At 44.5% G+C, this 14,885-nt stretch overlaps 1 long non-coding RNA gene across 1 annotated transcript; it reads right to left on the reverse strand.

Annotated features, from left to right (window-relative positions):
- Positions 1 to 686: 686 nt before the first annotated feature.
- Positions 687 to 2,802, reverse strand: LOC127299353 (uncharacterized). Its single transcript, XR_007850411.2, has 2 exons — positions 2,651 to 2,802; positions 687 to 2,190 (listed from the first exon to the last, which is right to left on the reverse strand). It is a non-coding gene; the product is annotated as an uncharacterized lncRNA (long non-coding RNA).
- Positions 2,803 to 14,885: the final 12,083 nt, after the last annotated feature.

A 14,885-nucleotide genomic window follows, 5' to 3' on the forward strand; every position in this document is an offset into this window, starting at 1 on the left:
CATGATGATGCACAAGAGAAAAAAAACAAACAAATCTATTAGGGGTACTACCCTGGGCCGTTACAATCGACACCACTAACATGGAACCTCGCCCCGAGGTTCCACGCCATGGTACAGGGGAGAGAGGTGAACTAGCGGAACTTCAGGCGACGTGTCGATCTCCTCGACACCACTAACAAGAGTTCTTGCTCCACGTAGATCGGCGACACCACTAACAAGAAGTCTTTGTTCCGTCTGTGATGATGCGCTTCCGTAGGGATCCTCCGAAGATCGGACCTAATAGGATAAAGGCAAAGATCGTCAAACCCGCGTAGAGACCTAAGACTCAGAAAACTCAGATAAGAGAGAAGACTCAAAACGCGCGAAGGTAAGAGGAGAAAGATTATAGATAAGGAGAAAAATCAGAGCTAATCAGATCTATCCAACGATTTTTGAAAATAGGTTTTGACACTAGACAGAACAACGTCCGTTGGTAAGGTTATCCTACAGGCTGGACTAGTGGGGTACCGACAACCTGGGCTCTGATACCAACTTGTGACGCCCCGGAACCGGTACCATGAGGATTCCAGCGATCCCGCCGAAATCCGCACGATATCGATTCAGAGACGCCCTCCGACACGACGTGCGCGAGGAATCACACACGTGATGCCAGAGGAATTAACACGAGCGGTAACATTACAACAGGATTACAATAGAGCCCACAAGATACATATATATCAACAACGACTCCAACGAGTCAAGATACAAATAGATACATACAAATATCCAAATCATACAGAAGATCAAATACGTCCGAGTACGGACAAGATACAAATTGGACTAAGAGTCCTGAAGATAACCAGTGGCGTCCATAACCCTGCCCAGGCCAAGCCGGAAGGGTAACCTTGCTAACGTCATCATCTCGTACCTGTCAAAGTCGGGCCATCGGTTGCCGACAGAAGGGGGAGGAGACAAAAAGAAAGGAAGGCGAGGGTAAGTACCATTGGCACGTACTTGCGAGACAAGACCAGCTATGCTCGCTGGTGGGCGGTATAAACTTCACCCGGCTATATGTGGAGTTTAGCGGCAGCAAAGCTACTATCCAATAGAGACACGCTACAACATCTGTCTACTCAGAGAAGATAATAGAGCGCACAAGGTAACAGATAAATACTAGACAAACATAACCCAGCCAATGCGATCCCCCTTCGCCAAGAGGTATTGCAAAGGCACACACACTTTTGAAAGAGTTTTATTAGCAAATTATTAACAACAGGATATAAGGTGTAAGTTGTTCTATGATCAAGCTATACAATTCCAAGTCGTCCATAACCGCGGACACGGCTTATCGATAAGATGTACACCCTGCAGGGGTTGCCCAAATGTAACCATACGCATGCTCGAACCCACTTACTACAGGTGGAGTCTCACATCAAGACCGTTCCCAATGCAAGAGAAAATTTAATGGGAGCCACCCAACTAAGCTACCCGTGACGAAGTCCGGCCGTACTCCGATACGGACCCAGAGGTTGCGATGGCGTCCAAGGCGGGCACTAACGACCGGCCAAGGATAAATCGGCACGCAATATGAGTACAGTACAAAATATAAACACCCGAAGGCAACAGGAAGTAAATCGTGCATCGTGCATATGAGCGAATAAAACCAAGGTTGTGGCTCCCAATAAACAGACTCGAGGAAAGGTAGTGGGTGATGGGGGTCCCACTCCCCCACGTACGGGTAGAGCGCTCAATCTCGGAACAGATAACAAGAACTCGGGTCCTAGGGGACATTAGCAAGTCAAAGTTCCGATGCTTTCGCAAAGGGGCTCACAGATGCCTCTGCTTACAATTTTAGTTGTTAACAATAAAATCAAGTGTGATTATCTCCAACAAAAGATATAGCATGTGATAACCTCCCAACAAGATATCCCGAACATCTCGAGATATCAACAAGACCCTAAACTCGCCTACGACTCGCAAAGCTGGCAAACAACAAACAATAGGTAGGGCGAGGAGGTGTATCTCGGACATATAGGTACAGGTGGTTAGGACACGTGACACAACAGAATCGCAACACAAGGATAGCAATAGATCAAAAGAGCATGTAAAAGCAAAATAGGTGAAGGGGTGGGCTCGCCTGTGAAAAGTTGCAGAAGAACTTGTCGTATCTCACAACACCACTTCGCGATCATAACCGGGAAGAAGCAAATGCTGGAACACACAACGTATGCAATCTTACTACTACGGATAAAGAACCAGCACGCTCAAGATGATATGCATGACATGTCAAGGATGATGCGGTGCAACTTATCCATATTAATCGGAGTCGGAACCCCGGACAAATAAATTACAGTTGAAGTTGCATATCTATCGGCAAAGTTAAGTGGTTGTTAGCATGGCAAGGATGCGCTACTTCAAATTTAAACGGAGCGGGGGAGAAACCTTTGTCGGTGTCCCAAATACTCCGCATATATGTGAGGTGACATGCACAAACTATCACGGAATGCCATGATGCGGAATGCAAACAGATGAATGGATGGAATATTCATGTTCCTCATGTTTTTCTGATCAATTTTCATATATAACACTTTTTATTTGGAGTTATAGTTTGAGAGATATGATTTTTGCAAGTTAAAACATTTTCTGTAAAAAGAAAAGGACGAGGAATAACCAGAGAGGGGTGATGGGCCGATCTGTCCTGGTTCTGCGCCGGGGAAGAACTGGGCCGGGACATGGCCTGCAAGCAGCGACGGATTGAAGCTGCACGCACGGGGTGGCAGGCTTCGTCGGAGGATCTGGGTCCAAGGCCCATCAAGCGCTGGATCTGATGCTAAGAAACAAGGAACAAAAAGGTGGCTTAATTAGCCTGATTCAAGATTTGAACCCAAGATCTCATGGCTGGGACGCAAGGCGCTAACCACTGTGTTACCAGGTCGATCGTGTCAAGTGAAGGCCACGGTGCAACTTGAACAAACAGTAGCGAGGACGAACTTGTGCAGCCATGGCGGAGCTTGCAGATGAGCACGGATCTGGAGATTTTGGGCGAACCGGGACGAGTGAGTTGGTGTCGGGGATGCGCCTCAACGCAGGGAAGCCGGAGGTGTTCTCGGTTTGGCCGGAGGAGGACGAGGGTGGACGGAATTGAAGCTTTTGTCGCCGGAGTTAGAGAGGGAAACGGCGATTTTGCCGTTGATTGAGCGAGCCCCGGCTCGATTCCTTGCAGCCGTATGATGAGGACGACGAGGCGGTTCTCCTGGTAGCCTCGGCGCAGCAAGGGATGCTCTGGTTCGTCGGGGCCATGGTGAACATGTGACGGTGGAAGTTGGTGTGCTTATCTGGTTCTTCGTGGAGGAGAAGAAAACAAGAGGATGGGGAAACTGGCGGCGCGAGGGAGGAACTGGGGAGCAGCTAGGGTTTTCTGGGGCTCGATGGGGATTTAAGGGAGAGGGGAAAAGAGCAGGTAGTGGAGGACCACGGTCACGCTTCTCTCGTGCTCTCTCGTGAGGAAGATGACAACGGGGAAAGAAAGGGGATCGAAGAGGTACGGGCCAAGAGGTGGGTTGGGCTGCACCGAGATGGAGGGGGAAACAGAGAGGGGTGAGATGGGCCAGAGAAGAAGAAAAGGGCCCAGGGAGGAAAGGGGAAGGGTTTTTCAAAGCCTTTTCTTTCTTTGTTTTTAAAACCAGATTTGGAAAACCATTTTAAACCAAACCAAAGCAGCACAAAATTTTATTTTGAAGTTTGGAAACATTTGAAAATAATTTTATTGGATAGGTAGGTTTGGTGTTAGTGTGGCATTAAAAGAAAAGATGAGGGGAGGTTTTATATAGAGAAACCATATGAGAGGAAGCCAAAACAAAACAAAATAATTTAGGGTTTATAAAATAATTTTATTTTGTAAGACATGGATGCTATGATGCATGATGCATGATGATGCACAAGAGAAAAAAAAACAAACAAATCTATTAGGGGTACTACCCTGGGCCGTTACACAAGTCCCAAAAAACAGACCTCGTCTTCCATACCTTAAGCAGCGGCTCCGGCGCCTTTCGCTTCTTTCCCGGCGGTGGGCACTCTTTCCAATTTTTCAATAGCTCGTCTATTTGCTCGCCGCTTCTCGTACGTGTCCGTCTTCGGGGTTCGTCTTGACCATCGAACAGATCCTTGCGTTTCCTCCATGCGTCGTCCTCGCGAAGCCACCTTCGATGTCCCATGAACACCGTTTTCGAGGACCCGGGGTCTCTATCTAGCTGGCGGTACGTTGTGTCGTCCATGCACCTTACGCATGCATTGAATCCGTGGACCACCTGCCCCGCGACATATCCGTAACTGAGAAAGTCGTGCACCGTCGTGAGCAGTGCGGCTCTCATAGGGAAATATTCTTCCGCGGCGGCGTCCCACGTATTGGCAGGCGTGTCCCATAGCGTGGCTAGCTCCTCTTTCAGAAGCCCCATATACAGATTGATGTCGTTCCCTGGTTGTTTCGGCCCTTCAATTAGCATACTCATTTGAATGTACTTCCTCTTCATGCATAACCAGGGGGGAGGTTGTACATCCACACAAACACGGGCCAGGTGCTATGCGTGCTGCTCTGGCTGCCAAACGGATTGACTCCATCGGTGCTCGCGCCCAGCCTTATGTTCCTAGGATCGTCCCCAAATTCTGGGTACTCGAGGTTCAACGCATTCCACTGGCTAGCATCCGAAGGGTGTCTCAACATCCTGTCCTTTTTCTTTTTCTTCGGATCATCTGCGTCATCTTCTCCCTTCCTCATCTCCGGGTGCCAGCGCATTAGCTTTGCTTGCTTAGGATCCGCGAAATACCGCTGCAGACGAGGAGTGATCGGAAAGTACCACACCACCTTCCGAGGAGCTTTCTTCCCCTTCTTGTACCGACTGACGCCACACTCCGGACATATGGTACACTCTGCGTGCTCGTTCCGATAAATGATGCAATCGTTCAAGCACACATGGTATTCACATGCGGTAAATCCAGAGGACACACGATTTTCTTGGCCTCCTCGATACTAGTCGGACATGTGTTACCTTTGGGAAGACGTTCCTGCCAGAATGACATGTTGTCGTTGAAGGATGTGTCGGTCATTTTGTGCTTTACCTTCATCTCCAGAGCCATGAGCGTTACTTTCAGGCGGGTATCCTCCAGCCTACATCCTTCATACAATGGAGTAACCGCGTCTACCTCCAGTTGATCCATCTTGGCTTTCTCTCGGGCGGCAGCTCTTGCGTTACTCGTCTGCTTGAGAAGCATCTCTTGAAGATAAGGGTCCTGCACCCAGTCCATCGACGATGGTCCATCGTCTTCATCTTCATGATCGTCATGATGACCTCCATCTCCTACATTGTGATCATGATCATCTCCGGGATCTTCTACATCCTGATCTGTAACATCCTAGGATTTTTCAAAATAAAATTTTGCATGCATTCATAGCATCTCTGCATTTGTCATGGTTCAAATGAAATGATGAGCACCATATGTCTGGAAAACACTAGAAATTACACTTTAGTACAAATTTTATTTTATCCACCATGCCTTTGGGTAAAAACCTTGTCCTCTGTGGTTTAAAACAAAGCCCTGGATTTTACAAAAATTTAGAATCTGGTTTGACTCAATTTGGATACCTAAAACTAAAGTTAGGAAGGAAACAGTAAAAAGGAAAAAAAGAAAAACGAATAGAAAAAAAAAGAGAAAAACGGTTCGGACCGGCCAAATGGGCCAGCCCGACCGCGTTGGCCCGTTTCGGCCTGCTAACGAGCCCACGACCCGTCGTCCCCTACCTCGTGTCCGAGCAGGACACTGCCTCCACCGTCGCCCGACCCGAGATCGACGCGCAGCGAATCTCCGCCGTCCGCGCCCCCTCGACGTCCGTGCCCTACGCCTATATATAGCCCCGGACCCCCACCGCCTTTTCCCCCAGATCGCGCCGCTCCTCGCGCTGCCTAGCGCCGCCGATTTCTCGACGGAGCCGCAGCCACCGCGCCGCCTCCAGCCGCCCTTCGCCGCCGCCCCTGCCCGCCTTTTGCTCCGCCGCCACCACCAGGCGCCTCACCGAGCCGCGCCGCACCCCGTGGTGGTCCTCGCCGTCGTCGAAGACCGCGGGAGCGCCGGCGACCACCACCGTCTGAGCCGCCGCCGCCGCGCCATTAGCAGCCGGCCAAGGTGAGCCTCCTCTACCTTTTCCTTTTTTTTCTTTTCTTTCTTTTCTTTAGTTTCTTTTGTTTTAGATCGTTAGATCTAGATCCAGTGGACGACGTAGGTTGATCCGGCCGAATCGGTACCAGCCAATGGGGAGCCGCCACGTGGCCTGCCCAGTCAGCCCCTCCTCAGTCAAAGCAGTCAAACACGTTTAAATTTGATTTTAAATGCCAGATTTGTTGCACAACTTGTAAATTCAATATAAAATCAACCACCGGGCCAAACTTTACAAACTTTATAGTTTTGGAAAGCTTACAGTATGTACTACACGTTTATACACTAATATGGCATGTGTACTGTGTTAGATTTCGCGTCAAATTTCAATTAGAGAAATAGACCAGATTACACTATAAAAATTGTATAAAATAATCTACTGGTCCAAATTTTATGATTTTGTACTTTCTGGAATCCTCAGAACATGTACTTCAACTTGGCATAGGAGTTGTACAACTTTGATACGTGCACAAACTTGCTTTAGTAAAATCTATTCGAATCAGTAATTCGACGATAATTCAAATTCTATAAATCGTTTTCGAATAATTCCAATTGCCCTACTCTTGTGTTACTGTAGCCCATCCAGGGAGGTCAAACTCATATTTTTACAACACATAATGCTTGCAGTAGCTAGTTATTAAGTTTGTACATGTTAAGTAGATACTCGGTTAATGATTTTTCTAAATTAAATTAAATGTCCAGAATATTTTATTAACATGACACATATCAGAGAACACATAATGCAACACTTACACACTACCTCTCTTGTGAAGTTAAATTGTTGCACAGCATGCATGCATACATGTCTATGTTTGTCATATCGAATGTTTGTTTATTTTGTTGTGCTTGTTTGATTAGTTTGTGGAGGAGATCAAGGTGGTGCTTGTGATTGCTGTGCTTGTGCGGGTTGCTTTGATCAAGGCAAGTGACATTCAAATCCTACTTATTTTTATCTATGCATTAGTGTTTTTTTCAAACTAGTATGCATGGTAGGATTTTGATTTCGAAAGTTATGCTATGCTTATCAATCCCAGTAGTGTGTAGCTACCATGAACCAGGGGATCGTGTGGGGGTTTACTACCTGTGAGGGGTTTTAAGCTTGTGAGTTCCACTTGTGGTTGGCCACCCAGGATTAAAGAGATTACTATGTCGTCCATGTTTTAGTTAGCTTCCAGTGCAACCTTATGGTATTATGGGCTCTGCCGGGATTAAGTAAGTTGTGGGGGTTCAACTTGTGGCTAGACAGCGGGTGGAGGCGACGGCCAAGGGAACGGGTCTAGTTTGTATGGTTGAATTCTTCTTCTGAAAGATCTTGTCTCATTCTTCTCTTGGGAAGGGTGGGTCGTAAGGTGAAAGTGCACAACCTCTCGAGAGTTAAACCTAAGATCTTAGCCGTGTCCCCGGTTATGGACAATTTGAGCTTCTAGGCAAGGAATGTACGGAAGAATCTCATCATCTTTTCTGAATGTATTTAAAATTTGATCAACTTTGGAAAACTCATGGGAGATGTAACCATGTGATTATTCTAAAACCCATGGAGGATTTAACCATGGTGTGATTTCATAATGACATTCAAAGACTTTCAAAAATGTTTTGTTTTGAAATAAAAATGTAGGATAAAATTGGCTTTATGCAAATTTGCCTAAACTCCACTTGCCAAATATCATGTAGATAGTCATGCCCAAAACAGCCACCATATAAGTGTCATTTGCCAGTACGTCATTGTACTGACCTCCATTCGTGGGGCTGCATATTCAAACGTGCAGGTTATTCTGAAGATGAGTACTAGTAGGATCTCGAGTCTACATTCCAACATGTCTGCCTGTGGCGCATGGAGATGATGGAGGCTCATTGAAGTTTATTTCCGCTGTGTTTGCTTTGAATATTATTATTTGAGCTAGTCCAAGTGACTATGCAATTTGTAAGACTTTATTTTATCTCGTGTGGATCTACGTTGTAGTAAATTTGATACTATTGCTATGATTACTATATTTGAAATGTGTGTGCTATCAGTGATCCCGGGAATAGCACTATACACAGGTATCTTGCCTTTATTTTAAAAGGTAGGGTGCTACATGATCATGCCCGAGATCTTCTACATCCTGATCACCTCCTTCCTTACTTCTTGTTGAATTCCCATGGACAAATTCATAATCATCTTCGTCGCCTTCCCACCGATAGCCATCCATGAAACCACGCATGAGAAGGTGGTCCCGCACCATATCGGCTTTAGGGTCCATAAGGCTCGTCAGCTTGCATCTTCGACATGGACATCTTATCTCCTTTTGGTTATTTCTAATCATCTCGGCTGTCGCGGCTTTCAAAAACCTAGCCACAACGCCTTCGCTCATCATGCGGACCATGGTCGCCTGCGGATATAGAGAAAATGGATATCTTAGCATACCAAAAGAAAATTTTGGCATGACCTTCCCTAAAAATAGGACATGTATATGCATAGTATGCCCAACATTCGCCGAAACGGAAATGAATCAACGTTTCGGCAAAATATTGGCAACTCCATCGCATTTCAAATCCCTGCAAACAAAAATACATGCAACACATGTGTGGAGGCTTCGCATATACAACACATGTGGATCCGGAGGCTTCGCATACAACACACATGCAGGTGACGCTTTTCGCGCATGCGCACAACACATGATATCATCGAGCTTCGCACATAACATATGTGCACATACACGTGTACGTGACGTGTGTGCAAGACGATCGGAACCGGTCACACACAAAGCATAAAACCAACAAAGTTACCGATACGGCAAGACCTAGAGTGTTGGATGAGGTAAAAAGTTGAGATTGAGTAGGGTATTGAGCTAAGAAAGCTTCACCATTACTTACCTATGAAGAAAATTAAGTTTACCAACTTAATTTTGGTGAATGAAGAGGTGAAAATGAGGTGGGAAGGAGGGGCAACACGACCAGATCCAGATTTGGTGGGAGGTGGTGGTGGAAGAGTGTTTGGGGAAAGTGGGTGGCACATGTGAGTGGAGGGTTAAAAGCAGGAAATGGTCCCAGGTTAGCAGTGGCGCACCACCTAGCAGTGCGCCACTGCTAGGGTGACATAGCAATGGCGCACTGCTAAGTGGTGCGCCACTGCTAAGCCTCTCATCTCTAAATGGGCTCTGGCCACCCCCTAGCAGTGGCGCACCAGCTGACATGCGCCATAGGTAACCTATGTAGCAGTGGCGCAGCGACGAAGTGCGCCATTGCTAAGACTATCATCTCTAAACGGGCTCTGGACACCTCCTAGCAGTGGCGCACCTCACCAACGTGCGCCATAGGTAAGGAATGTAGCAGTGGCGCACCCCTCTGACGTACGCCACTACTAGGTTGGGGGAGGAGCTGACCTCCTGTCACCACTTACTTATGGCGCACCACTATCAAGGTGCGCCACTACTACTTTTGTAACAGTGGCCCACCGTTTTGTGGTGCGCCACTGCTAAGTAGTAGTGGCGCACGGCAGTCATGGTGCGCCACTGCTGGCAGTCTTACGGCTAGGCCTTTTCCTAGTAGTGTGGGGGGTTCTTGAAATCTCAATGTTTGAAATCCAAAACCACTTCTCTTCATGGTTGACTTCATAAGACATAGTTTAATTAGGGTTAGGGGTAGATACATGATTTGCCAGGTTTGAATATGTCTAGACCTTGTTTATAAACTTGAATGCTTACTATATGGCATAAGAAGACTATGTGATTTTGTTTTTCATTCTTCTATTTTTTTTGAATTTTATGCCCATTTGAATCTTGGTCAAATCCTAGGTTTGACCAGGATTTAAACAAGTATAAAATATGAAAATGAAAAGGTAAGCATGGATCCTTCTTAGTCACTCTAAAATGAAGCAGCTTTTGGGAGGTTCTTGAAATTTCCATGTTTGAAACCCAAAACCGCTTCTCTCTTCATGATTGACTTCATAAGACAGAGTTTAGTGTTAGGGGTAGATACATGATTTGTCTAGTTTGAATATGTCTAGACCTTGTTTATCAACTTGAATTCTTACTTTATGACATAAGAAGGCTATGTGCTTTGGTTTTTCATTTTTCTGATTTTTTTTGAATTTTATGCCCATTAGAATCTTGGTCAAATACTAGTTAGGTTAATTTGACCAAGATTTAAACAAGTTTAAAACATGAAAATGAAAAGGTAAGCCTCGATCCTTCTTACTCACTCTAAAATGAAGATTTGCGAGGGGTGTTCTTGAAATTAAGCTTGGGTCCTTCTTAGTCACTCTAAAATTAAGCTTTTGGGATGTTTTTGAAATTTCCATGTTTGAAACCCAAAACCATTTCTCTTCATGCTTGACTTCATAAGACATAGTTAAGGGTTAGGGGGTAGATACATGATTTTATGTTTTGAATATGTCTAGACCTTGTTCATCAACTTGAATGCTTATTGTATATATATATATATGACATAAGAAGCTAGGCTATGTGCTTTGGTTTTCATTTTTTGATTTTTTTTGAATGTTTATGCCCATTTGAATCTTGGTCAAATCCTAGGTTTGACCAAGATTTAAGCAAGTTTAAAACACATGAAAATGAAAAGGTAAGCATGGATACTTCTTAGTCATTCTAAAATGAAGCTTTTGGGGGGTTCTTGAAATCTCAATGTTTGAAATCCAAAACCACCACTTCTCTTCATGGTTGACTTCATAAGACATAGTTTAATTAGGGTTAGGGGTAGATACATGGTTTGCCAGGTTTGAATATGTCTAGACCTTGTTTATCAACTTGAATGCTTACTATATGACATAAGAAGACTATGTGCTTTTGTTTTTCATTCTTCTATTTTTTTGAATTTTATGCCCATTTGAATCTTAGTCAAATCCTAGGTTTGACCAGGATTTAAACAAGTATAAATATGAAAATGAAAAGGTAAGCATGGATCCTTCTTAGTCACTCTAAAATGAAGCAGCTTTTGGGAGGTTCTTGAAATTTCCATGTTTGAAACCCAAAACCGCTTCTCTCTTCATGATTGACTTCATAAGACAGAGTTTAGTGTTAGGGGTAGATACATGATTTGTCTAGTTTGAATATGTCTAGACCTTGTTTATCAACTTGAATTCTTACTTTATGACATAAGAAGGCTATGTGCTTTGGTTTTTCATTTTTCTGATTTTTTTGAATTTTATGCCCATTAGAATCTTGGTCAAATACTAGCTAGGTTAATTTGACCAAGATTTAAACAAGTTTAAAACATGAAAATGAAAAGGTAAGCCTCGATCCTTCTTACTCACTCTAAAATGAAGATTTGCAAGGGGTGTTCTTGAAATTAAGCTTGGGTCCTTCTTAGTCACTCTAAAATTAAGCTTTTGGGATGTTTTTGAAATTTCCATGTTTGAAACACAAAACCATTTCTCTTCATGCTTGACTTCATAAGACATAGTTAAGGGTTAGGGGTAGATACATGCTTTTATGTTTTGAATATGTCTAGACCTTGTTCATCAACTTAAATGCTTATTGTATATATATATGACATAAGAAGCTAGGCTATGTGCTTTGGTTTTCATTTTTTGATTTTTTTTGAATGTTTATGCCCATTTGAATCTTGGTCAAATCCTAGGTTTGACCAAGATTTAAGCAAGTTTAAAACACATGAAAATGAAAAGGTAAGCATGGATCCTTCTTAGTCATTCTAAAATGAAGCTTTTGGGGGGTTCTTGAAATCTCAAAGTTTGAAATCCAAAACCACCACTTCTCTTCATGGTTGACTTCATAAGACATAGTGTAATTAGGGTTAGGGGTAGATACATGATTTGCCAGGTGTGAATATGTCTAGACCTTGTTTATCAACTTGAATGCTAACTATATGACATTAGAAGACTATGTACTTTTGCTTTCATTCTTCTATTTTTTTTGAATTTTATGCCCATTTGAATCTTGGTCAAATCCTAGGTTTGACCAGGATTTAAACAAGTATAAAATATGAAAATGAAAAGGTAAGCATGGATCCTTCTTAGTCACTCTAAAATGAAGCATCTTTTGGGAGGTTCTTGAAATTTCCATATTTGAAACCCAAAACCGCTTCTCTTCATGATTGACTTCATAAGACAGAGTTTAGTGTTAGGGGTAGATACATGATTTGTCTAGTTTGAATATGTCTAGACCTTGTTTATCAACTTGAATTCTTACTTTATGACATAAGAAGGCTATGTGCTTTGTTTTTTCATTTTTCTGATTTTTTTGAATTTTATGCCCATTAGAATCTTGGTCAAATACTAGCTAGGTTAATTTGACCAAGATTTAAACAAGTTCATGAAAATGAAAAGGTAAGCCTCGATCCTTCTTACTCTCTCTAAAATGAAGATTTGCGAGGGGTGTTCTTGAAATTAAGCTTGGGTCCTTCTTAGTCACTCTAAAATTAAGCTTTTGGGATGTTTTTGAAATTTCGATGTTTGAAACCCAAAACCATTTCTATTCATGCTTGACTTCATAAGACATAGTTAAGGGTTAGGGGGTAGATACATGCTTTTATGTTTTGAATATGTCTAGATCTTGTTCATCACCATGAATGCTTACTGTATATATATATGACATAAGAAGCTAGGCTATGTGCTTTGGTTTTCATTTTTTGATTTTTTTTTAATGTTTATGCCCATTTGAATCTTGGTCAAATCCTAGGTTTGACCAAGATTTAAGCAAGTTTAAAACACATGAAAATGAAAAGGTAACCATGGATCCTTCTTAGTCACTCTAAAATAAAGCTTTTGGGAGGTTCTTGAAATTTCCATGTTTGAAACCCAAAACCACTTCTCTTCATGATTGACTTCATAAGACAGAGTTTAGGGTTAGGGGTAGATATATACACGAGTTGTGTGGTTTGAATATATGTCTAGACCTTGTTTATCAACTTTAATTCTTACTATATATATGTGTTGACGTCAGAAACCCACTGGCGGGCAGAGACAGGCAACACAGTAGAGCCGGGAACAACTAGGGCTGCGGCTGGCCCCAATCCCACAGAGCGATGGCCCGCAAAGCCTCCTGGTCACACGTCCGATGCTATTGCAAGGGCGTGCCACCTGACCTATACCTGGTCAGGAAGGTGTGGATGATGCCTCGCTTAGTTTCCTGCATGGCATACACGTAAACATTAAATACGAGCCTCTATCGGCTCTCAGGTTATCCTGTGAATCAGCTCAAAGAGCCGATCCACCCATGATTCGAACGAGGTGTCTGAATATATGGTGGTCCTGCTTGATCAAGATAAAGCTAATGAGATCTACGACGATTTAGGGTTTTCACCGCATAATCGGATCATCCTACTCACGATTGGGCCTCGCGCTCGCGCACGGTGACCGTAAGCCGATCCTAGACAGGGCCTAAAAACCAACACGAGGTTGATCCTCGGAACATCCTTTCTAGGGCTAGCAAACGTCACCCTACACGCCGCTGGATCCTCCAACCCTTTGTAGGGCCTAACTAGTGCGGATGTTAAACTAATCCTTGTAGAACAAGGAGCAACCGTAACGGATCAGATCTACTAAACTATGATCAAGCGGGGTGCCGCCCCTACACCTGAGATAGGTGTAAGGGCGGCTAGATGCATAAGGGTCGCACTACGACAGCATATGATACGAAGAACAATGCTAACCCTAACGCATCTAAGATAACTACGTTGCTCGCCATCAAAAAGGCTTCAGCACGAGCAACGCATGAACAACGAGATAGGCTCGTGCTGCCTAGATCGCAAGATGCGATCTAGGCAGCATGGTGCTTACCGGAGAAACCCTCGAGACGAAGGAGTTGATGCGCCGAGATTTGTTTGGGTTGAACGTTGGTTGTTGTTTATTCCATAAACCCTAGATACATATTTATAGTCCAGCGGACTTTCTAACTGAGGTGTGCACCTAACCGTGCAGGAAACAAATTCTAACTTCTAAATTAAAATGCAATCCACTATAATATAGATACATGGGCAATTTAGCCCAAATTCTTCGTGCGAGGCCGCTTCAGAGATCTTCCACGTGTAATCTTCCAAGCCCATCTTGATCGCGGCCCATCTCCTGATTTAGCCAAAATCTGGTGATAACACATGCCCCCCTGGTTTTGGTAATGATAATTTCAAGACCACTCTGTTTTTCCTCCGAGGGGTCATGTCGTGGCAGAGCAGAACCGTCGCAGTATTTCCATCATGACAACTTGCCTTCCCAACTTCTCTGCACGACTTGACAGTTTTTTTTGGCACCACTTCCTCGAAAACCGTTCGGTCATTAAATCCCCACTTCTTTTATCCAACCGTACCGAACAGTTCTTCTCCTCATCGTTTCCGCATTAGCACTCCAAAAGCCCTTCTGCGCACCATGTCTTCTTCTTCCTCCGCCTCATCGGGACTTTCCCTCGAGTCCTCTTCCTCCCACGAGCCGACGCCAGAACCGAACCCACAAGAGGTCCATGCGGCCAACACCCGCCGCGCCATAGAGGCCGGGGAGGAGCCAGACCATGACTTCTCCATCTGGTCCGAGGACGACAAGTCCTCGACGGACGGGGAGAGCGACCTCCGCTTCCTCGCCGACGGGGAATCGGAGGAGGAGAGCGATGAAGATCGCTTCTCCTGGGATGACTTCACCTCCTCCGAGGAGGTGAAGGAGGAGGAAGAGGAGGAGGAGGACGACGACGACAGCCCCTCCGACGAGCCGCCGGCCAAGCGCCACTGTCCCTGGCCAGGGAATCTCAGTGACTACGACA

This window comes from Lolium perenne, chromosome 5, assembly GCF_019359855.2.
Source record: "Lolium perenne isolate Kyuss_39 chromosome 5, Kyuss_2.0, whole genome shotgun sequence".
Classification (NCBI taxonomy): Eukaryota; Viridiplantae; Streptophyta; class Magnoliopsida; order Poales; family Poaceae; genus Lolium; species Lolium perenne.